The 24,773-nt window shown below is 39.3% G+C and overlaps 1 protein-coding gene across 1 annotated transcript in view; it reads right to left on the bottom strand.

Moving 5' to 3' along the window:
- FAM155A (family with sequence similarity 155 member A) overlaps positions 1–24,773 on the bottom strand; it is a 772,046-nt gene that overhangs the window by 677,799 nt on the left and 69,474 nt on the right. The gene's annotated exons all lie outside the window — the stretch shown is intronic.

Raw genomic sequence — 24,773 nt, forward strand, 5'->3', positions numbered from 1 at the left:
AGAGGAAGGGGAATGGATTAGTGGTGATGGGAGAGCAAGCATGGCTAGTATATTAGTATGAGCTGGCATTAAACGGATGTTGCAGAGATGGTCGTGAATGGAGTTGTGAACTGATAGGACTTTGCTAGAATCTAGAAACTTTTGGAAGCTGTGCAGGACATCTGATACCATGATTTTAAATGAAGCTAGTTAGTTCATTTTATATTCCAGTCTTATTAGTGCTGAATTTACTAGGAGGGTGTTTCTCATTCAAACTATAGCAAATGATTAATACTACAAATGACTTAGTGTTTCGTGATTACCAGCAATCACTAAAAGAATTTATCTGACTCAGCATGCCTAAAGCTGAAGGTAATTTTAGGCAACTAAAGTAAGGATAATGGATCATTTTAAAGCTAAATGTAAACAGGAGTTAACATGATAAAAGATTTTGCTCACGTCAGGCAATGCAAAAAAAAAAATTGGATCCTTCAAGATCAAATTGAATGAAACACTGACTGTTCAGTGGAAGTACACTGAGCAGTGATGATTCTACAGGTAAGACTTCTGACTCATCCAAACCACCACAATGACAATTTGAGTCTGCCTTCCAGAAAATCTTCAGCATCAGAGGCATTCAGGAACCATCTCTGCTTACCTTCAACACCAAACAATGGCAAAAACCAACCAATGATTATACCATAACAATTGAAACAAAATGACTTGAACATGCACCCTTCTTTTATACTAACACAAACACTTTCACATAATGAACAGTTTAAAGAAATAATTGCCCTGGATATATATAATATATATAATTAAAATAATCAACATTTATATTAATCCAAAATGGGTTTTGATCAGGAAAAGTCACAATAATTGACTAAGAGTGTCCATTCAGGGGGGGGGAAATCTATTCCTACTTATTCTTTCATATGTCTTGGGTAGCAACAACTACACATTTATATCTAAGTTTGATAGCCAGTACATTTTCGCAGCAGCAAGTTGGTGAATGTCCTTCAAGTTCCCGGCAAAAGAACGAAGGGGACATTCAGATATGATGTGCTTCATCATTTGTGCCTGGAGATCACAGTCGCATACAGGCTGCAGGGCCGCCCAGAGAGGGGGGGCAAGTGGGGCAATTTGCCCCGGGCCCCGCAGGGGCCCCACGAGAGTTTTTTGGGGCCCCTGGAGCGGGGTCCTTCATTCGCTCCGGGGCAGAAGGACCCCCCGCTGCCGAATTACCGCCGAAGTGGGACCCACCGCCGAAATACCATGTCTTTGGCAGTAATTCGGTGGCGGGGGGCCCCCGCCATGGGTCTTCGGGGCACTTCGGTGGCGGGTCCCGGAGCGGAAGGACCCCCTGCCACCGAAATACCACCGAAGCGGGGGCCCCCCACCACTGAAGACCCCAGGCCCCCTGAATCCTCTGGGCGGCCCTGCATACAGATGTTTGCTTCATTTTCCATTTAAAGAGGGCTTGTTCATATTTCCCATGAGATGTCCTGATGCAATTCAATCTGCACCAGTCTTTCCAACACAAATCAAAACTCTGGTTCTTCCAGAGCAGTGTTTCCCAAACTTGGGATGCCGCTTGTGTAGGGAAAGCCCCTGGTGGGCTGGGCCAGTTTGTTTACCTGCCCTGTCTGCAGGTTCCGCCGATCGTGGCTCCCATTGGCCTGTAGCAGCGAACCTCAGCCAGTGGGAGCCGCACTCGGTGGAACCTGCGGATGGGGCAGGTAAACAAACCAGCCCAGCCTGCCAGGGGCTTTCCCTACACAAGTGGTGTCCCAAGTTTGGGAAACACTGCTCCGGAGGATCAACAACAAGCTGTTTGTTTTGAGCAGTCAAAGTGCTCCATGTGACTCTCCATTGAGCGTCATCATCAAAGTTGGGTGTAAGGATATTGATACAGTTCCACAGAGGGTTGTAGGATTTTAATCTTATCTTTAGTGGGTTCTGCATGTCATGGTGCAATGAGATCCCCATATTTGCATTGATATGATTAAAAAAGTGAGATGTTGAGCAGCTCTTCTAATCTGTGAAGGCTGGATGTGCAATAGGACCGGGAGCCAGTCAACTGAAGTAGATTTGCACGTCCCCAACACTATGTGCATAGCATTACTGAATTGAGTGTCAAGGAGTTTAGTGTGACTGCTATGAGACCAAACTGGAGCACAATAATCAACTGCAGAATATACCAAGGCAATTGTTGCGGTTCATAAGGTCCGTGGATTGGAGCCCCATGATGTTCCAGCCAATTTTCTGATAAGCGCGACACAAGACCTGACCTTATCGCAGGTGTCTTCAAGGTGTTGTTGAAAGGTCAAACTCCAGTCCAGTGTAACACCAAGATACTTTGGATTAGCTTTGTGTCTGATGCTCTCACTGTAGAACTGCACATCAAGTTTGGTATTAGCCATTTTATTGTTCAGATGGAAAGCAGTTACCATGTTTGTTTGTTTGTTTGTTTGGGGGGGGGTTAGGCCTAAGTTTCCAGCATTGGAAATAATCAGCCATTGTGCTAAGATCTCAGGTTAGGGTGCAGCTGATGGTATGGAGGCTTGTATGCTGAACAGCTAGGGCAATATCATCCACATACATGAATTTCCTTGACTCTGTCGCTGATATATCTGTGGTGTATAGATTAAAAAGTATTAGGGCCAGGACATACTCCTACTTATATAGCTGAAAAGCAAAACTGCAGAGACTGCATCCTAGTTCAGATGTCATCCAAGAATGCAGAGAAGAGCATGATAAGAAAGACTTTGCCATTTGCTTCAACCACAAAAATAAAATGTAAAATATGAGAGACAGGCTGCTAACAGTACTATCAAAGTCTCAGTGCTAATCTGACAGTTGAATTCAGTTTGCTAATTTTTAAGAGTCCTGCACTCCAGATCAACCATGGCAGCATTGGTTAAGTGTATTGCCCTCACATTTGCATTGATCTGGTTAAAACTTTGTAATGGGTTAAGTGCTGGCAAATAGGTATCTAAGGGCAAATACTAAAAAGACTGTCTGTACCTAATTACCAGGAACTATAGCTGTGTTCTATTTACAGAGTAGCAAGATTTTTATTTATTATGATGTGTGTTCCTTTTATGTGTGAGAAAAAATATGCTTATCAAGTGATTTGACTAGTATTTGATTTTTGTTTCATTTAATAAAGAACTTAGTGGGTTAGCTTGAGTTTTCCTGTGTTTTGTTCTTCGAGGAGAGAAGTAGGTTTTGGGGTTTAGGGAAAAATAACAACTCCTCTTACACTCACACACACTTCATCCCTCATCCTGCTCAAACAGCATGCTTTGTCCCCGTGAGAACAAAGCTCATGAACATCCAGGCCCTGACTTCTCACTAAACCAAAGAAGGCTGGAGCAGCACAGGAATGGTGCAAAATGTTTGTGCCTGCCTGCAAACCAAAACAAATTTGGCAAGTGTAATTTTTACTCTGCTAGCCTTGACAGCATCCTACTACATTAAGTCAAAACTACAAAGAGACTCTTACTACACTTACACCATCAGGGCATGCAGCAGAACCAGGAAGGATCTAATGTTCAAACTGCCTTCACTTTAAAATGACTATTTGGTAGAAAATGTTTTTCAAATGCTTTTCTTTATCTGTCAAAATGCTACATATTTATGTTATCTGGCAAAATTATCATTTGTATTCATTTGTCAGTATTTATTCCACTGTTTACCTCCTGGCAAAGAGTCAAATGCTATAATTCAAGTCAAAGTCATTTACTGCTCCTGAATAATAAGATGAAGGAAAACCTTTACTACCTCTTGATATTGCTTGCCATCCCTCATAACATAACTTTCCAACTACCCTTTTTTACATTCTGTGGGAATCTTATATTTTGAAAAATCCCCTGCTATGAAGGGGACATTATGTATCCTTCTACCTTTAAAATCTAGCAATACACATTTTCCTGACATGCAATGCATTAAAGAAAGCTAGCCTACACAAACCTGACCATCACATTTCAAAGAAATTGATTTGCACAATGTATCACTATTAGTGTTTCCATAGAAGCTGTCAGTCTGCCTGTTAAAGGTCTTTAAGCATTTCTATCATTTCCATATAATAGACTTTCAGAGCTTTAATGTAAACTAATGACAAAAGTGTACAACATGTAATGAAATATTAAGACATTCATAATCCCAACATTAAAGAAAAATTATTCTAAAACAGGGCTACTTGGTATCAACTGAAATCTAAAAATTACAGTCTGTTAGGTATAATGATTTCATTACAATATTCAAACGCTGCCTCCAAAGCTAATTTTCTTTCCAAAGTACCCATGCATAGAAAGCACAGCAATAAGACATCCCCTGTTATGCCTTCCTGAATAGTAGATTAGCTGCAGTACTAGAATGATGTCAATTTGTTTCAAAATATTGCAGCTAAGCTTTTTGAATGGATGAGCAATTACTAACAGAGGGTGCAATTATAACGGAGTCGCAGGGAATGCTTTGATATGGTTCTTCTCTTATATACAAGGAACAACAAGAAAATGCAATGAAAAGGTAATAAGAGATGGGTTTGGCAGCACCTTGGCAGCTGTCGCTAAGAAATTAAGTGCATTAGTTCAGTAGAGTCCATTCTTCAAGAGATTTTCCTAGAGATGGAAAGTTGACAATTAACACCCCGTCAGAGAGTAACTAAAAGTATACCCTACATTGCCAGCATAACACTCACTTGAGTCAGAATGGATTTTAATTTGAGATCTTTGTAACACTGAAAGACAGTCATTTCTGTATGTTTCGACTTAAAGATTTACCAAATTTTCTGTCTCTTTACTCTGGTTCCTAACCTTGGCTGTAGATATGTGCAATGAAAACATAAGCATATTCATTTGCAACCTTCCCCCCTCCGCCCCAACTTCCCAACTCATTCTTTTCTCTGAATGAAATTTCTGCAAAGTGCTTTTTGCCATTTGTCACATTAAGTTGGTTTAATGCTATTACTACACTTAAACGGGAGCTGCCTGGAGCCAACTGGTCTGCCTAGCATAGTTTTGGGAAGAAGAAAATTAAGTTTTAAGAGCAATGGGCCAAATTTGCCTTTCAATTATACTGGTGCAACCTTATTACATGCCAAATCGATGACACAATATGGTCTCATGTTTCGATAGTAAAAATAATAATCAAAAAAGTAAAGTCCCTGGAATAGTGTCAAAAGTCTCACTCTGATCAATGTAGTTTTTAAGTTACCAAAGACTGCATCAAACACATCCATCAGATCAAATACTCAGACTTCCCTATAAAATTTGTGTTTTTTTATGAAGCATAATGAATCAAATGTCTCAGACAGTTTCTTCACCATATGCCTGGAGAGTTAAGAATGTCCTACTGAAGCCATCAGCAAAAATGTCCTGAAAACAAGAGAAAAAAGGTACCACCTTGCCTGCTATGACTGTGCAATTTAAAAAAAAATAAAAAACAAGATTACATTGATTTACAGTTACTTTTAGATTACAATTTTCACAGCTTTATCAAGATGGAAAAGTTACAAAGTTCCTAAACAAATGGCCACTCCATCTTTAACTGTACAATGAAGCAGATAAGCACTTCGGATTTTTTTTTTAAAGCACTGGAATTTGTATTCAATTCTTGAACAATATTGTCACTCCTCACATTCTAATCTCACTCAATGTATCTTCATAAACAGTGCCCATCACCACAGTGTCAGAGCTCTGCTATTACAGCCAGAATATAATTTTCAAGAGATCACCATTATATATGCCATTACACTGAAGTCAAGTAGTTGCCTTCAATAATTAAGATTTATTTGCAGGATTAAGCGTTAGATGCTGATTTTCTGGAATGTAATGGAGTTTTCTCTACTTGTGTTACTATTAATTTATTTGTATTGGATGTTACGTAGGAGCTCCACTCATGGACCAGGACCCTGTTCTCCAAAGTACTGAACAAAAAGACACCCCTGTCCCTAAAAGTTTACAATCTTTGTTTCTCTCTCCAATTCTATGTTAGAATTTACAGCTCCATTTTTTATTTTGTAGAAGTGAACAACTGATTTGGTACTATGATGGTTGGGGGCTGGAATATAGGGCATCATAGCTGGGCTTTTTTTAATGACATTCCATTGTTCAGGCCCAAATCTCCATTCTGCCACCCCAGTTTTATATCAGCATAACAGAGTGAGAAGTTACATCCTGTCTTTCCTTCCCATCTTTCAATTACATACGCACAAGAAGATAATGCAGTCTAGAAAATAGGCCATCACAGAATTATATTTTCATAGCAAAAAGCAGTACACTTACTTATATAGTGTCCAATGGTAACTATATACTGGACACATCACTTTGCAGGTGGTAAAAGACCACTAAAGACAAACACACAAAGTTATAACACTGAGCACTTAAACAATGCTTTACAGCTTCAAAGTGCTTTGCAAACATTACATCATTCATTAATCTCACAACACCAGCTTTGCAAAGTAGGCTGGTATTACACTCATTTTAGAGATGGGAAAACCAAGGACTGAGGCAAAATCTTGCAGTTCTTACTCGGGCAAAACTTCCTTGCACAGGATTTTTCCTAAATAATAATTATGGGATTTGATTCTAAGAACAAAGGGGAAAATTTTCAAAAGAACAAATGGCAATTAGGCGCTAACACCCATTAACGTTCACTGGCAGTTGGTTTGCCTAACTGCCATATGAGCATTTGAAAATCTCCTCCCAAATGCGTGTACAAACCCTGAGTAAATGAACTTTGTGCAGAGGACTTCTATATGATTTGGTGGGTTCACACTCCTCCCACCACAGCCAGCAAACAGTGCATAGAGCAGTCAGGCAGCCACTCCACATCTTTTATTATGGCTTATAGGCTTCAGTGAAAGCCTCAATGAATTCCCTACAAGTGAGGGGTTGGCCAGTAGATTCAAGTAGCACATGGAATTATTGGCCACACTTTGACCCTTCCCTCAGCCCATGCCTAGGGACCCCGCTGCATGATGATGGTGCAGTGTGGTATCCCCCTCTCTGAGGCCTCCTTATAACCCGCACATACACACACTTAGACTGTGTTGGTTCTGCTACTTTTGGGACCATGTGCACCTATCCAAAGGGAGCAGCATTTTCTCGAAGAGGACGTGTCCAGGGTTACAAAAGTAGTAAGTGCTAGAGCCAAGATTAGTACCCACGGGTTCCTAACTATAATTCTACCTGACCAATGAAATGATGAGTGAACTCAAAATAAAGAGATGAACTCATTCAGACACACGTCTTCCATCATTTTTTTTCTTACTCTTATTTTACAACAGTCTAACTCATACATATGCACTACCTTTCATAGTGGAGGGCTATGTACATGCCCTATGAATGATTTTGCCCTTTGCTTTGTGTACATACTGTGAAGGATTCTGTACTAACCTGCAGGTCCAAAGAAGTAGAGCAAAGAGACTAACTCCTGCCAGAGATGAATTATATACATTTGAGTACTCATAAACAATGCCTGGCTGTCACTGACCAGGTATGTAATTCATTGACTGGAGCATGTTCAAAGACTGGAGATATTTCATGTTTTATGCAACTCTAAGAACATAAAGCACAGTTTACATTTGAAACACACGAGGGAGAGCAGATTGCTATCCTAGGAGTTCTGATTTGCTTACCTCTTTAACCATGTTTTTTCCCCCTGACAATATTCTCCATTAAAATAAACAAGACACACCACCCACTTATTTTATATTCTAAGTAAAAGGGAACAACTGTGATCTCTCACATGTGGTAACTGGGCAAATATGAGCATATGAATGGTGACCACTGTGATCAGCAGTATACAGATATTCATATCTAAATCATTCATTTCCATGCTTTAAAATAGATTATGGTAATATACAAAAGGTGTATACCTGGTGAGGCCACCCCATCCTGAGGGGGTTGTCTCAGGCAAAAGGTGGCTGGGATGATAGGTAGGTAGAGCTATGGAGGGAGATTAATGAGAAACACATCTAAGTTCATATTGCTAAACTGAGAGCCAACCTGGGCTGTTTACTCATTCCAATTATAGGGCCTTGAAAGAGTCCTGTATTCGTATTATTGTTCATCACTACCTCCCATGGTCGGGAGTGGGTAATTTGCACGCCTGCTGCTTTCCTTGGATGTGAAAGCTGTTTCTCAGGACCTCTCTCTAGAATCGAAACCAGATTCCCCATTACCCATGGTCACCATGGTAGGCACAGGAAGTACCATCAAAAGTTGATAGGGTAGACATTTGAATGCAGACATTTGAATGCATTGACACCACCATGGGGGTGTTGGTGGCACCAGGCATGGCCCAGTGTTGACAGAGGGGTGGAAAATGACAGTGCCAATGAAGGCTCCCTGTATTAGGCCTCTGCTTTTCCGAACCGCTTCCATGTTTAGACTTTAATTAACCCCACAGGCTAGATGGAAAGAATGGAATGTGTGGCAACTAGTTATCAGTACCAGGAGGCAATTATACAGCCTGCTTGCACCTGGCTGAAGGGAGTGAAACAGAATGACCGGTCAAGAAAAGTTACTAACGAGATAATATGTTTTTTTGCCAAGTATGATTTAACCAGCTCAATATAATTGCTGCTTCATAATGTGCTTGATGTATGGGAACTAGAAGGGAGGGAAGAAGAGGGGGGGAAGGGGGGAGCTGGGCATTGGGGGTAATAGACATGCTTAGCTAAAATCATGTATAAAGAGAGAGCTGCTTGTATGAGGGGTGCTTGATCTGAGACGTGTGTCTCCGAGCACGTGCGCTTTGAGATCTCAAATAAACCTTTTTTTTTGCTTCTCCACCCTGGTGTGTCTAATTGGAGCGAGGCACTCCGGGCAACGAACCACTGTTGCTGTCGCCTCAGGCCTTTTGTGCCGGCAACAGGGGCATGCCTTATTCACCTTTATTACCTGTAAACAATGGTTATAACCATGAACAAATATTTGTTATTTTCCAGTGCTACAGAAGAGTAGGTGTCAGTACAGTACAGGACTTTTTACACAGACATCATTTTGACCTCTAGGCTGCTGGTGTTTTATACACATAAGACTATGCATGTTGATCATTGCCATACATGCTTCACTTTTTGTACTGTAAGACATCACTTGATCATTTCTCCAAATATTTGCATTGCTCAACTGGGGATTAGTTGTGCCCTAAGTTACTAAAACCGTGCTAGGTCAATATCTCTAGATGGCCCCACTCCAGAGCAGAACAAGCAGAACAATGAAGGTCTGGGGCAAAGCACTCTTCAGCTGTCCTTACTGCTGCTTGACGAAGAGAGCTGTGCACATCCTCATTGTCTGAGCACACCCAAAATCCAATTAGAGCAATGGAACACTAACAGATATTAGTTATCTTAGCCCCTCTGTTGCACTGCTGGGACTGCTTGCTTATGAATCCTACCTAGTGCCTGTGGATGCATTTATATATAATTAAAATCCTTGATATGCAGAGGTACTAAGCAGGAGTCTCAGCCAAGATTATGTACATTTACATATGGTTGAAGCATTTGAAGGTTCCTGGCCAGCTGACAATGCAACCTTTAGTGCTGAAGAGATTGTGCATTATTGCTCCCCATCATTTTTAGTGATGCCTGAGCTTTGCTGGAAGTTGTCTGCCTTAAAAGTGCTGCTCCACTGAGGGAACTAGATAATCATCACATAGTAGGCATAAAACAACCATTTCCCTTTGTTTCCTTCAGTCAGATCACGCCTTGTGTTGTTTTTGGCTCATTTTCTCCTGATCATTGAGTGCAGCTGTGTTTAATGAGCTCAGTCATAAATAAATCAATAAAATATACCATATAAGTATGCCAGTTGCAGTTTAAAGGTCAAAGTTTGGTTCTGATCAGGAAAAAAGACTCTTAAAATGGCACCCTGACACTGCAAATATCTGTTGCCTTTGGCTGACACCACTCATTGGTTACTGAGCCAAGTAAAGCCCAGAAGGACACACAAATCCTGACTCAACAACAGGCCAAATGCATTCAGATGAAAAACAAAAAACAATCAGGTCTGTGCTGAAAGCGCCGAAGAACAGTGTCATAAATACAGCTATATTGTTGCAAGTTGCAGAACCTCACAGGAATCAGAAGACATGGACATTATTAGTAACAATCATTCCCAGCTCCCAAGAGCATAACCAGATGGTATGGAATCAAAGAGTAGAATCCTGGTCTGACTGGAACAAACTGGAGTTTTGCTATTGACCTTTCACCCAAGGAAAATGGGCCTGATTCGCTTCTGACTTATGCCACTACCAGTCAGGGGAAACTCCACTGAAGTGAACAATCCCAATTCTCTGTGGCTTAACTGCACTTTTGTGCCTCTCTCTGGCGCTTCAAAAAGCCCATATATTCATCTGCTGCTACAGCTTGGGAATTTCCCTCTATTCCAACACTCCCCTTCACAGCACCTGCTGCTGAGCTCTGGTTATACTCATATTACTAGAATGGCCCTGTGTCAGTCTAAGAAAGGGCAGCATAGCTCAGCTGGAACAGAGAATAAAGCCACTAGAGATAAAACTAGTGGCTATGAGATCAGAATCAGGCCTATTGCTCGCAGAAAGGAAGTACTGGTAATATACAATGTTTTAGGAATTCCATCACAACTGGAGAGCAGGAAAGCCTCTCCATGCAGTTGTTTTGATTGTATTATTCAACTCCAAACTCTTGGGGAGGTGGGCCTTTATATATTTGTGTTTCTAATACTACCACCAGAGCAATCTAGGCAAGTTTATGAAATTAGTCCAGTGATCGCTTAACACCTGAAAATATTCTTACTGCCATAGAGTTAAAACAGCTGCAGAAGGGCAAACTGCATTTGATTTTGCATAATGTGCCATCAACAACAACAATGCCAGAAAAGTTCTGATTCTGGAATTTTTATTGCCAGTGACAAGGTACAAAGCAGAAAGGTAATAACTGGAGATATACCAATCTCCTAGAACTGGAAGGGACCTTGAAAGGTCATTGAGTCCAGCCCCCTGCCTTCACTAGCAGGACCAATTTTTGCCCTAGATCCCTAAGTGGCTCCCTCAAGGATTGAACTCACAACACTGGGTTTAAGCAGGCCAATGCTCAAACCACTGAGCTATCCCTTCCCCTAGAAAATAGTAGAGTTTGGAAAATCAACACCACTTCGTCAAGCTGATTATGTGTTAATTTGAATTTGAATTGCTAGCAATCTGAAAAATGTTGTTTGGATCTGTAAACACATTTCATGATTAAAGGAGAATCAGTATAGATTACCACAATGCCATTTTAATAGCCAGTGACTTTTTTGACCTAACTTTAATGTTCTTTATTTATAATAGTTCTGTGAAGTGAGCCAGGAAAATTTAGTGTGAATTATATCAAGATGTGACTATATATTACTATGAGCTCATTGAGACCTTGTTAGGGGTTGAGTTAAAACCTCACTGAGGTTAACAGGTGTGAACACACTCTTCAATTAACATGCCTATAAATTTAAGCCCACACCTAAAACAAAAGGAATATGTGAACCCACCCAGGAGCTTTTGCTGAGTATTGTTTTCAGTAAATTTATGTGGGTGGGTGTTACGGAAAACAGAAAATACAGAGACTGAGAACCAGGAAGAAAGCCAAGCAGCAGCCTGTGAGCATGGTGCAAACCTGAAGAAGCCTAGAGAGAAGTCTGGTTTGATATCCTGGATGAATGCAGCTTGGACCTTTATGCTAACAAACTGCCTTTTGGGGGGGCAGGGGGTGTCCCTCAAGTTCAGAGAAGCAGGACTTCATGCATTTCTTGTCAATAAACAAGATTCAATCAAAGAACATACCAGACTTTTTCATCTATTTCTACTCCAGCTGGAACATTTCCAGGGTCCCAAACATTAATTAGCTGTCAGAGCCAAAAAGGGGGCAAAAATATAATAAAAGAACTCTCTGATAGTAAAATGCACATTTTTTGTAGTTTTTCCTTGTGTGGAGGTAGAGAAGATTTACAGCTTTATATGAATAGTAACATTTTCATGATGTTTTACAAAGGAAACCAATTCTTCAGGAATTCTATTGGCAATTCAAACAGACTAGTTCTGAGCTAATAGATGCAAGCTATAAGATAACACTGACAAAGGACAACTCAAATGTACTTAATGTGACAGAAGACTGCATTCATTGTCAAAACTAAATGAAACTAAAAAATATGAGAAACAACTATAAAAAGTGAAAAGTAAATTAGGGGCTGATCCTGCCTATCCTTATATCTGAGTAGTCATTACACAAATACTGCAAAGTCAAAGTCAAAACTGTGCACATGAATAAGGACTTGCAGGACTCATCTCATAGATTTTGAACAATCTACTGAGTAACACAATGTTTTTTAAGTAACACAAGCTTTTCAAAAATAAAAAGCAAATTCTAATTTTTACTAGTAACATAAATAAAGATTTATGGGATGTGATTTTTTGGGGAATACAGTGTTCATTTAACCTATTGAAAACTGCTAATTTTATATGGCTTACTGTGATTTTGTGTTTCTCTTGTGAGCATACATTTTTTGCAACTAAATGCAATTTCTATACAGAATTAAAAAATAAATGATGGCAGCTCACAGGCATTACCTAGAGGATTTATTAAAATCACTTTTAATTGTTTCTAATGATTAACAGAAAGTTCATCTGTAAGTCTGGAAACGAGCCTGAAGAATAGAAAAATCTGTGCGAAATGATCCCAACCATGACTTTTTATTGCTGTTGCAGATCTACTAAGTGTAAGACAACTTTATACATGATTGGGGCACAATTGTGTAGTATTCTATAGTTTCAGTTCAGCAAAGCACTTATGCATGTGGTAAAATTCCATTGACTTCAGTGGGCCTACTTACATGTTTAAGTGCTTTCCTGAATGAAAGTCTAGAACAGGGGTAGGCAACCTATGGCATGCATGCCAAAGGCAGCACGCGAGCTGATTTTCAGTGGCACTCACACTGCCTGGGTCCTGGCCACCAGTCTGGGGGGCTCTGCATTTTAATTTAATTTTAAATGAACCTTCTTAAACATTTTTAAAACCTTATTTGCTTTACATACAACAATAGTTTAGTCATATATTATAGACTTATAGAAAGAGACCTTCTAAAAACGTTAAAATGTATTACTGGCACGCAAAACCTTAAATCAGAGTGAATAAATGAAGACTTGGCACACCACTTCTGAAAGGTTGCTGATCCCTGGTCTAGAGACACACAACTGAGAATGAGGCTACCTGGATGTACTATTTCTTGTACTCCCACAAACTTCCTGTGAGAATTTAGACTAATTCTCAACCTCTGAGTCTAAATCTCGCCTTCTGTAAAATGGGTATAATAATAATGCCTCCCTATCATATTGGGACTTCATGAGGATTAATTCAATAATACCTGCAAACCACAGGCACATTCAGGTCATTATATTTTCAGAATTTCCTGTCGCTTAATATTTCAGCTTCATTTCTACTCTTAAATTATGTCTTGATGGGAATACAAAGCAATATTTATGTTCACACTGTATAAGCAAAAGGAAATTCCGAAAATCAAATTCTGAAAGCCAAAATAGCAATTTTATTATACTATTGCCTTGATTATCCAAACATTGACCCAAAATAACCTTTTATCAAAATAATGAGTATGTTTTATTAGACTGGGCAAAATTCTGAATTTCTTTACCAGTCAGACCTTAGGTCAAGTTCTCATTGACTTCAACAGGAGTCTTGCCTGATTAAGGTGCCTAAAACGGATCTACTGAATATTCCCTGGATCATCTGAAACTTCAGTTATCCTATGCAGTCAATGTCCCTGTGCTATGTAGGTAATCAAGGTTGTATTGTTATTATACAGAGAAAAGACATTATAGCACTTTCACACAGAAATGTTGCTATTTTCAATATTTTGGAAATAAATAAATACCAACACTAGTATTACTCTCACCAATGTTTGGGGATTTTTCCATATTAAATGTGCAACTTTAACGCCAACCTTATGAATTTAAAAGCAGCTTGCTCGGTAGAATTACTCTATTTTCCTTATTCTCTCTCATCAGTCTCCAACATTATACTGCTTTTATCATATTATCTGGATTTCTTCTTTTTCATGGAATAATCTTTACAATGGTTATCTTATTATTCTGTACCGCACATTCACACTGCAGCACTCAAAACTCCACCCATAATTTTGGGTGTATAGCCACTCAAAGTCAAGTCTCCATTTGTTTCCAAGGTAACACAGAGGCACTCACTTAAGCCAATTGCTGGAATCAAAAGCAAAATCAATATAAACGGGTATGCGTCTGCTTTGCCACCAGTGAATATTTGTTGAAAATTAACACAGATACTGAATACAATGATAATATTGAAATAATAATGGACAATAAACACAAGACCTTATAATAAACACCATGAAAAATGGTTGGAAGTGCTAAGATACTACATTTATATTCACTGGCCTACTCCTGTAGAAAGTACATAATTTACCTTGTAATGAATCAGATTATGAAATATGTTGCCTCCCCTAACATCATCAATTTAGGTTAAAAGTAAGTCCTACTTTCATCAACTTGCATGCACTGACATTATATCACATATGTTTAGTATATTCTAGATCATATATTATTTTAAACATTTTTTCATCTATTTATGGCCACATCCAGGAAATGCAGACTGAACATCCCCCTCTCCCCCTTCCACTCTCAGCCACTGACTAATATTAAATAGCACAAAAAATAGGTAGGAAAAGATAAAAGTCTTGAGCCTAAATTTGATCATGTCACATATAAGTGAAAAATGTGAGTTGCTGGGTAGTTAGTCCATATTAAAGAAAGCCTTCCCTAAAAGATGATATATTGAAGCAGCATACTCGTTGAAAATTTGTGAAGAGAAACAGTTTTAATTGGGACTCTAAGGAAGGCCAGAATCTATTCATAACCACTGGGACAGAAAGACCTATTCTGAGAAACTAACTACTGCATATTTCAGACTAAGAAAACTGCTCTGTACCAGAAATGTGGTGGTTGTCTAGTGCAAGTTTCACTATCTATTGGAGAAAATATGATATTTGTGCATCTTTGATGTTCTTCATCTATATCCTCCACGTCTACAACTACCTACCACTTCCCCGAAAAGACTTCACTTTGACTATTTTGCCAACAACTCAAGCTCCCCATCTCACTCAGTACACTGGAACATCTGTCCAATCTCTCTGATATTAACTTCAATAGTGAGAATGTCTTCCACATTATAGGTTGTAGGGACGCACATACTCAATCCAGTTCAGTGTCCATCTCTCATCATACAATGACAATACTGAAATATAATAAACATAAATAAGGACCTTAAAATAAATAATATGACTAATGGTTTGAATTGCTAAATCAATTTACACATTCTATATACACAGGAAGTGTTATAGACTTTTATATGGGCAGGATATATTTTGTAGAAAGTATGCCTCATGAGGTATCATTTGAAAAGTCACAATCTATTGAACATCACTGCCCTGTTAAAACATGTATATCAGCATTGTATATGGAGATAATATTTTGCTATATGTTTGTTATTGAAACATGTAAATCTGCGGAATGCCCAAAGATTAGCTCCCGAATGTGAACAAAGAACTGACCACAGGTGTTAGAAAAGTATTAGCTATCAAAGCAACCATTCACCACCAGGGGGGACTGTAAAGAAAAGATTTGGATGTCATCCCTCATGTAAGCAGAAGGTGTGAATAAAAAATTTACAATTTATCTGGAAGATGCTTTGAATCTCACAAATGCCAGACTGAATGCCTTAATCGCAGGAAGGGTGCAATCCTCAGAGAGAGGAGGAGGGTATAAAATAAAAAACTATGGCTTCCTCATTACCTCTCCCTGCTCAGAACATTAATGGACACTGGACTAAGGAGAGTGGTCCCAGACTGAAAGGAAATCCAACCTGGGAACTAAAAACTGAACTGCATGCAGCAGCTTCTGAGGTAAGAAAGCTGTTTACTTCAAATCTTATTTAGCTTGGTAAAGTTCAGGAATTAGATTGCAGTTTTAGCTTTTATTTCTTTTGGTACTAATTTTGACTTTTATTCCTTAAACACTTAAAATCTATCCTTAGTTAATGAACTTGTTTAATTGTTTATCTAATCCAGTGTGTTTTTGGTTGAAGTGTCTGGGGAATCTCAGGTTAACAAAGGCTGTCGCATATTTATTACCCTTTGATTGAATGACAAACTTTTAATGGAGTTTACCTTCTTTGGGGGCAGGAAGAAGACTCGAACTGTGTAAAATGCACATTTCTCAGGTGCAAGGCTGGGACTGAAGGATATGGACAGATACAGTGGCAACACCTGTACCAGTGTCTGGGACAGCATTTATGTAACTTCGTTAGATGTGCCTTTATATGCTAATGGCTGTGAGCAGAACCTGGAGAGAATGCTTTTCACTAGCAGAGTAGCTTAAGAGACACCCGGGGCTGGAGAATTAAGGGGACACCGCTGCTCAAAAGTCAAGTCTGCACTTTGGGGTATGTCACACTCGCAATCTCAGAAAAAACTGTGAAGCTATTTCTCTACATAGACTCATTGCTTCCCATCTAGAATGTATTTTTTTCCTCTTAACTGACGGTTAACTTGTCTAATCTATAATACTGTGATGCATGGCCAGATATAAATATCCTGCAAAATAAATGACTCAAATTCAACCCATAAAGACATATGGGAAGATAATCTTTGTGTTTTTGTGTATTTACATATATATATATGGGTACTGGTCAACAATGTAATCAACAGTCCCCATCTATGCTGTATTCTGATCATTCAAAGATCAAAAGAACATTCTAGCATTTAAATGAATTGTAAACACAGGATACCGCTGTATTCATCTCTCTTTGAAATATATAGCAAATCATCGGTGAATGGTGGAGAAACAGGCAATTGTCTTATGTTAATTCATATAGCTAAGTTCCGGTGATGGACCCACTTCAAAGACGCACTGATTACCTGTTGTTCCCCAAGGGACTCCAACTTGTCAAAGAAGACCTGAAATTGTATAAGAGAGCCTTGGGTCCTAATCCTGTTTATCTCAGAGCTGCCTGAGGTTTCATGCAGGGGAAACCTAAGCCACAAGGACTGAGATCCCAGTTCTGACTGGACCACCCTGAAATAGGATATTGGACTATAACGTATGAACTAAATTCTAAAGGAACTCTTTGCAACAACAAAGCTCACCATCTCTGCTATGCATCTGAACCTCAAGAATTGAACTCATGTCTGTATATATATTGATCTTCTAACCATACTCTCTCCCTTTTCTTTTTTAATAAATTTTAGTCTAGTTAACAAGAATTGGCTGCAGTGTGTATTTGGGTAAGATCTGGAATAGTCATTAACCTGGGAGGTAATGTGTCTGATCCTTTGGGATTGGTAGACTCTTTTCTTTTCTATGATGAAATAAGATTTTCAGAAATATTCATCATATTTGACTTGGGTATCTGGATGGAGGCCTGAGGCTAGGTTACTTTAAGGAAACTGTGCTGTTGGTTTCTGGACAACCAGTGAGGTAATAAAGAAGCTGTTTTATGCTGTCTTGGTAAATCTAAGTATGGAAAATATCCACCAGCATTGTGGATTATCTGCCCCATTCTTTGCAATTCACCCTAACTGAGTTACCTCAGCAGGCCCCCCAGTGGGTCCCCGGTCACAAATACAAACTTAGAAATAGAAAGCCAACAAAAAAAATAAGAGTAATGTTAGCTAGTCAGGAGAATCTAAATTCTATTCCCAGCTCTGTCACTGACCTGATGTGTCATTTTTGGGGAAAACAGTGTAAGAACATAACGGCTGTACTGGGTCAGTCCAAAAGTCCATCTAGCCCAGTATCCTGTCTTCCAAACGTGGCCAATGCCAGGTGCCCCAGAGGGAATGAACAGAACAGGTAATCATCAAGTAATCCATCCCCCGTCACCCATTCCCAGCATCTAGCCATCCTTGGTAATCCATCTTTTCCTGTCTCTGCATGTGAGAGTGTGGGATTTTATTTTGGACAGACAAATCCAGTGCCACCTAAAAATATCCAGGAAACACTGGGGTGAAGGATGTGGGCAGGTTACTGATCTCTGAAAGAATGGTAGGTAGGGAGAGTCACCAGCTCTCAGACAAAGGACAGCTGAACATCTGGCAGAGCCAGTACTAAAATACAGGCAAAACTAGGGCAGTAGAAAAGGTAGTTCCAGTGCAAATCACAGTGCTGAACACCAAACATATTTGAAAGAATACTGAAATTTTTCCTAAAGAGTCACTTTTTGCCAAATGTTTCTCCTTTTCTGATCAGCTATAGAGCAGAGTTTGGCCCCTGACAAGTGAGGAAGACTGGCTCTAGATGGTGACAGACTGTGGCAGGTTTAAAGCAGAGTTGGCTCCCAGCAGAACATTAAGTAAATGTACAGCAATACGCATAGTACAATTCTCCCTGGGTCTTCATTCCCCTTGCTGGTCTTCAGATTCCCTGTTGAGCTCCTCTTCCCACTTTTTGGGGAAGCAGAAGAATATTAGCGTCAAGACTATCTGTCTATTCATCCACCCCTTAGGTGGAGAACCTGATCTAGGGAATTTACGTGGGTAGCTCCCCACAGAAGAATAAGGCTCCAGCAGAAAGAGTTAAACTAGCAACTCCTCCCAGAAACTTCCACCTGCAGCCAGGAGAATCCAGTGGTGCCTACCTTCAGATCCTGCTGTATCCTGAAAGGCATGTCCCCTGAGAAAAAAAAACTTGGCTTAACTAAATAGGCTTCCCCAGCAAAATTCTTTGCTACCAGCCCATTTGTCTCCAAAAGAGATAGTGTTGTTGCAAACATCTGGTGTGAAAGGACCTCCTTACAGAAAAGATTAAGTTTCCAGTAAGGAGCAAGAATAGGTTTTTTTGGTGGGCCACAGACTGTGCAGTGAAAAAGGGGACAGTATATAGATTTGGTGTGGGGGAGGGAGGACTTGAGCAGTACATGTGGATGCTTGGAAGACAACAAAAGGTACGGCACCAGTGGATGGAATTCAAGATTCAGATGGATTAGTTGGTTCATGGAGGGTGCATCAGGAATGTTAGGAGAACTAGGTGGACGTGTACATGCTATGGGAAGAGTCGGGGTTTGCTGGGTCTTCTGATGTGAACTTGAGGGGACCTAGAATATGTGAGAAATTATTGGGAATATAAAGTACAAGCAGGGAGTATGATCGGGAGAGATTAAGCCATGTAATGTCCCTCAGGACAGCTGGAGAGGAGTCTGTGAACATATTACATAGACTTTGCATAGAGGGCTAGCATTGGGATAAGTTGTGCTCTTAGGTCAGGGGGCAGGTATTCATGGTCCCATTGGAATCTCAAACTCACCTTGTTCTCAGAGGGACCTGGGATTCTAATTGATCCACTGCATATCCATGCAAGCCTTCCCTTTCCTCAATTTATAAAAAGCTATGCAATGTCCAGACAGGATTTTGCAGATGTTGCAAGGTGAAGCTGAAAAAAAAAACCTAGCTGGGCAATGAACTTTGTTCATGAGACATCAAATTCTTCAAGGGAGTCATAATTCAAATCTGTCCTGTGAAGAAAATCAGCCAGAGGATGCTATGAGATGCTATGAGATGATCTGGGAGCTTCTGAAATGGCAAAGCAGATCTAGGTAACCAAAGCCCATCAGAAGTGCAAGCTTTGCACAATTTCCTCCAGGCCTTGGCATAATAAGCCACGATTTATGCAGTCATTTGGGGTGGTAAATATAGGGGCAGAACATACTTGTGGGGAGGGAGGAGAACAATTCTTTCACCATGGAAAGTGGCTTCAGGGTTGGAACTAGTGGAATTTTTTAACTGCAAAATTTCATTCTCATGAGACTGAGTTTCTGCATGTGAATGGTTGCAAATTGGAAGTCACTGCTTTCACATAGATGCAATAGAAACCCATAAGTCCTGGCAGTCTCATCTACTTTCATTCATACATTGATCAAGGCATGCTAGATGGTGATATGCCTAACGTGCAGACAAATAGCTAAAAATTCCCCACCTGTAAGTGGTATTTTTTAAAAGTTATTTGTTTATAAAGACTACACCTGGCTGTCTCATTCATTATATTAATTCCTCCTCTTCACACCTTTAGTTGAACAGTAGTCAAGAGAAAACATGAGGGAAAATACTTGGTGGTGGCCTATTGATAAAAAAAAAGTCACTCTCTGCTAGTATTGGGCACTCACTGTTATTGTTTAGTTTTGCTATGGAATAAAACAATTATTTTACTTTTTAGGATTTCATATTTTTGCTGCCTGAGATTAGGAAGATAAACAATGTCATATTCTAAATTGTACCTTCCAGGGTACTGCAGCTCCACTTTCCACTTTGATTCCAGGAAAAAAGACTCATTAAATGAACTGTGCAAGTCTATTTAAAATACAGTTTCTGATTAGGAAAATAAACATAGCCAAACTTCATTAGGTTAATTTTCCAAACACTTCCAGTTAAACTACTGACTGGACAGCACATAAAAGCAGTATATCCAGAATAAATGAAAATAAAGAATGTATGTAGGTGCTGGTTACAGTTTCATATTCAGGGCTGAATTAAGTTTTGCAATTTAAAGTGGGGATTTAATCACTGTTTCTGAGTCTTTACACATGAATTCATTAATTAAATGATGAATGTAATTAGTTTGAAATGTGTCCATAAGAAATTTAGCAGGGTGTATCAAACCTTTTTTTTGTCATGGGCAATCTCAATTCAGATATTATTCCTCCGTCTATAGAAAAGTTGGCAGAGAGATCACAAGTAGTTTGTGTGGTTTCTAAAATAATATTTAGAATGGTCATAGTATGGTATGTAAATGCTATGCTCTCACACATTAAAAATTAAGGTAAAAGGAAACAAACATTATATGGCTACACAAAAATTACCTGTGCCAGAACATTTCTACTGAACATTCTCCATTGTGGAAATCATCTAATGCAATAGCAGATACCAAAGACATTTAATCAAGGGACAGCAAAGTGTCATTAGGACTTTATGAACCATCATTTTATATCTGGTGGATATGGACTGAATGGAAACCAAAACAGACAAGCTGTCCTCTGTGGTTTGTAAAAACATACCATATTTTTGTAAGATATAACCTCTGCAGCAATTGACAATCTTCTTCTGCAAAATAGTACCATATAAAGAATTGATGAGGAGTTCCTTACATACTATATTCCCAGTGCCACATATAACTGCAAATTAGAAATTAAATCTGATCTCACATCAATGTAAATCTGGACTATTTACATAGACGTCAATGGAGTTAAGTTAGCATAAAGCTGGCGTGCGATTAGAATTAGGCCCAATGGCTTTCTAAATACAGGTAGCTGGCTAAACTATGTTATGCTGGAGCAAATATCAAATCATCTTTGGGCTGATAACATTGAACCAGGTACTCCATCTTACATCAAGTCTTCACCTTTCCATAGTTTGTCTTAAAAACACAACTCTGGCTGTGAAAGCACACGCAGTAATATCAATTAGACCCAATTCCTTCAAACACTTATGCAGATGCATAATGCACGGAAGTGAATGGGAATTCTCAACTGTTAAACTTAAGCATGTGCATGTTTGTCAGATTGGGGCTCAGTTAGCATGGATTGTTTTAAGTTTTTATGTCCTGTGTAATACCAGTTTAATATCCAATACTTCATTAATATTGGGGACCATTGTCCTAAATCAGCAAAGCATTTAATCATGTGATTAACTTTAAGTACCTGTTGAAGTCCATCCCTCTCATGTTTAATAGCTTTGCTGGATCTGGGTGGCATGGATTTATGCAAATATTTACATTCTTTGCTTGGTAGGGATGGACTTAAATACATGATTAAATGTTTTACTGAATTGGGACCTATCTAGACAGGGCTCTCCCATCTCTGACTTTTATGACTTAAATATATTCTTCCTGTTAAAAAGAAAGTTCATGTGTGGAAGGTGCCGCTTGGTAATACTGAATACTCATCAATTTAAGCTACTTTATTCATAAAACAGCTGAAGTATCCAGAACACCAAAGCTCTTTTCTTGTCTTCCTTGTCAAAGTTGCCTGAATATGTGTGTGTGTGTGTATAAATGAATGAGTGTGTTTATGTATTCCTGCAGAGCTCTGAAGCATATTAAATAAACAACACCCTAGATGTTTATTTCCAAGTAAATATTGTAACAATTTATGTTGCTCAAATCCACCTCAGAGGTAGAACCCTTAGTTTTTAAATAGCTAAAAAAAAATTAGTAAAAAAGAATTGTTTGTTAGCACAACATTGATATTTCCGTCACAGAATCAGAAGCTTATAGTCTATTGCAATTTCTAGCCTACAGCTTAGTAACAGCAGGAAAGAAGTCACTGGTTGGTAAAATATTGTAGAAGCCTAGAAAGCCTTTCTTAAATCAAAATCCAAAAGCTGGCAACAAAATGTCTGCAGAGTGTTTGCTATGTAGTCTGCCTGAAAAAAAGTCCTGCATTTTTAATATTCCAAAATGAATATTTTTGTAGACTTCCTCTCAATAATTAATTAGTTCACACTTTTTAATTAAAAAATGAAATACACATTTCTAGTGACATAATAACAAACATTCTACATGGCTCAAGAAAAAAAATCACTTTACTGTCAATGTTGATCTGACGTGCTTGGACACAAAAGATTGATGACATGAAATATGTCACATCACAGGAAAAAGGAAGCTAGGTGCTTTCATTTAGGCTGCAAGAGTTCAGAATATTCACACAACACATTTAAATTCTTATTTTTAACTTGGTTCTGGTCTGTTTCCCTGTAGCTATATCTGTTTACATTTCTTACCCGAGACTATTATAATAGTTTCTATTATCAGAATGTTCCTCTGGCAAGGACATTAACATGTCTACTTATCTATCTTGGGGTTTTAAACTTCATCCATCTCCATGGTATCTCTGCACCTACCATACTATGTGAGCGACTGTGACACGGCAGGGTTCTCTCATGCTGGATTCCTTGCTATGAACAGTCCTTACACATTCCCATGGCAAGTTCAACACCATGTGCTTTATTTACATTGTGCTATACAAATTCTTGTTCTCCACAGCATAAAGGATTTTACCTCCTCCCCAGACCCAGGGAAAGCTACCTCACCACCTCTTGTATCAACCAGGCAAGGACTAACAAACTTCAACAGGACTATTTTTTTAAAGTGGAAACCTCTTTACCAAGCTGCTGCCGCACCCTCTGTAACTCTCACTCTGCCTCCTCAATTCCTCCCCCCTCCTTCCTGTTTCCTGTCCTTTCAGACTCCCAACAGTCAGTGCTCCCCGTTCTAGTAATTACAAGCAACATCTAAACACCACACCATCCTGAAATTCTGTGCTTTTCTAGCCTCTCTTTCCCCTCTCCCTATCTCTTCCTGTTCCTCTTTTAATTGTCCTCAGCCAATGAGCTGAATTACCTTGATAACTGGTTTAATCACCTGTTGCTTAATTATCTCATCAGTTTGGCCCCTCCCATGTGGGGATGCTTACAAAGTGCACAGAGCGGTGAGTCACCCTTAGGCAACTCACACTGTTACAGTGACCCAGAGCTAGAGGAGTGTGTGGGAGAAAGGCAGAGTCTTTTCCCAAATGTTTCTTTTGCTGGTGCTCCTGCAAAAATAGTGAGCTATCAATTATGAGGAAGGCTCCACCCACAGCTCTGGTGAAATCCTGGCCCCGCTAAAGTCAATTGGAAAATTCCCATTGACTTCAACAGGGCCAAGATTTCGGTGATTGAGAAGGACACTAGTAGCTGCTGAAGGGAGGAAGGGACCAGACAATGAGAAGAAAAGCACTGAATAAGGAATCAAGTCTGGAGAAAGCTGACATGAGAACAGTAGTATTTGTCCATGTGTATGGAGAAAACAGAAATGCAGTAGCTAGGAAGGAAATCAGGTAGGGATGAGATGACTCACGTCTTCAATCCTACTTTATATGTAATACATAGGAAGACTAACAATATGTAAACAAACAGCTAAAAATAGTAATCACCCACTGTAAGCAAAATAAAACATTCACTGTCTTATTTCTCTTGCCTGTTTTATTCACAGATATAAACACACATTGATCTAAACACCCAAACTGCACACACTTCTAACCTGAGTAACTATATAATCTTATCATTCTAACCCTTGTCTTTCCACATGCCGGTTCCTGTCTACTGACTGTCACACCTAAAATTTTGAATATTAGATTTATTTTTAGAAAGAGAATGTTTCTTTCTTTATCCTCTAGGAAGCACCTGTAACACTTTTGGGAGACACAAAATAATAAAAAATAACATTAGTGTATTATCATACTTATCTTCACTTGGTAGGTGAAGAGAAAACCTACTTACCTGTAAATCTGATTCTTTGCAGGCATCATCCTACTGATGTTCATCCTGGATCTCCTTCACTCTGTAGAATTCCTCTCATTTTTAGGACTTGGGGCTTTAACAGAGCAGTAGAAGCAACATGCATTAGTGCTGGTTTTACTGTACTACCAACAACCGTTGCTTCAGAAGCCAGCACCTTTCAATCCGTTCTTTTTTGCTTATTGTGAATGAAGGAGCTGCCCTGGCAGCAGCCAAAATGCTGCCTCCCAGCCTGTTTTTACAAGAATCCTTTGCCAATGACCTGTCTTGCAGCTGCATAATATGTTTGTTTTGTGCTGTGGTACTCTCTTGACCTGCCTGGTTCTTTAAACTCCCGATTGCCCATTTGTTCAGTTCCACAGTACTTCCATGGCTTGATTCCACTTCAGTCCCTACCTGTTCATCTCC

This window comes from Mauremys reevesii, linkage group 1 (assembly GCF_016161935.1).
Source record: "Mauremys reevesii isolate NIE-2019 linkage group 1, ASM1616193v1, whole genome shotgun sequence".
Taxonomy (NCBI): domain Eukaryota; kingdom Metazoa; phylum Chordata; order Testudines; family Geoemydidae; genus Mauremys; species Mauremys reevesii.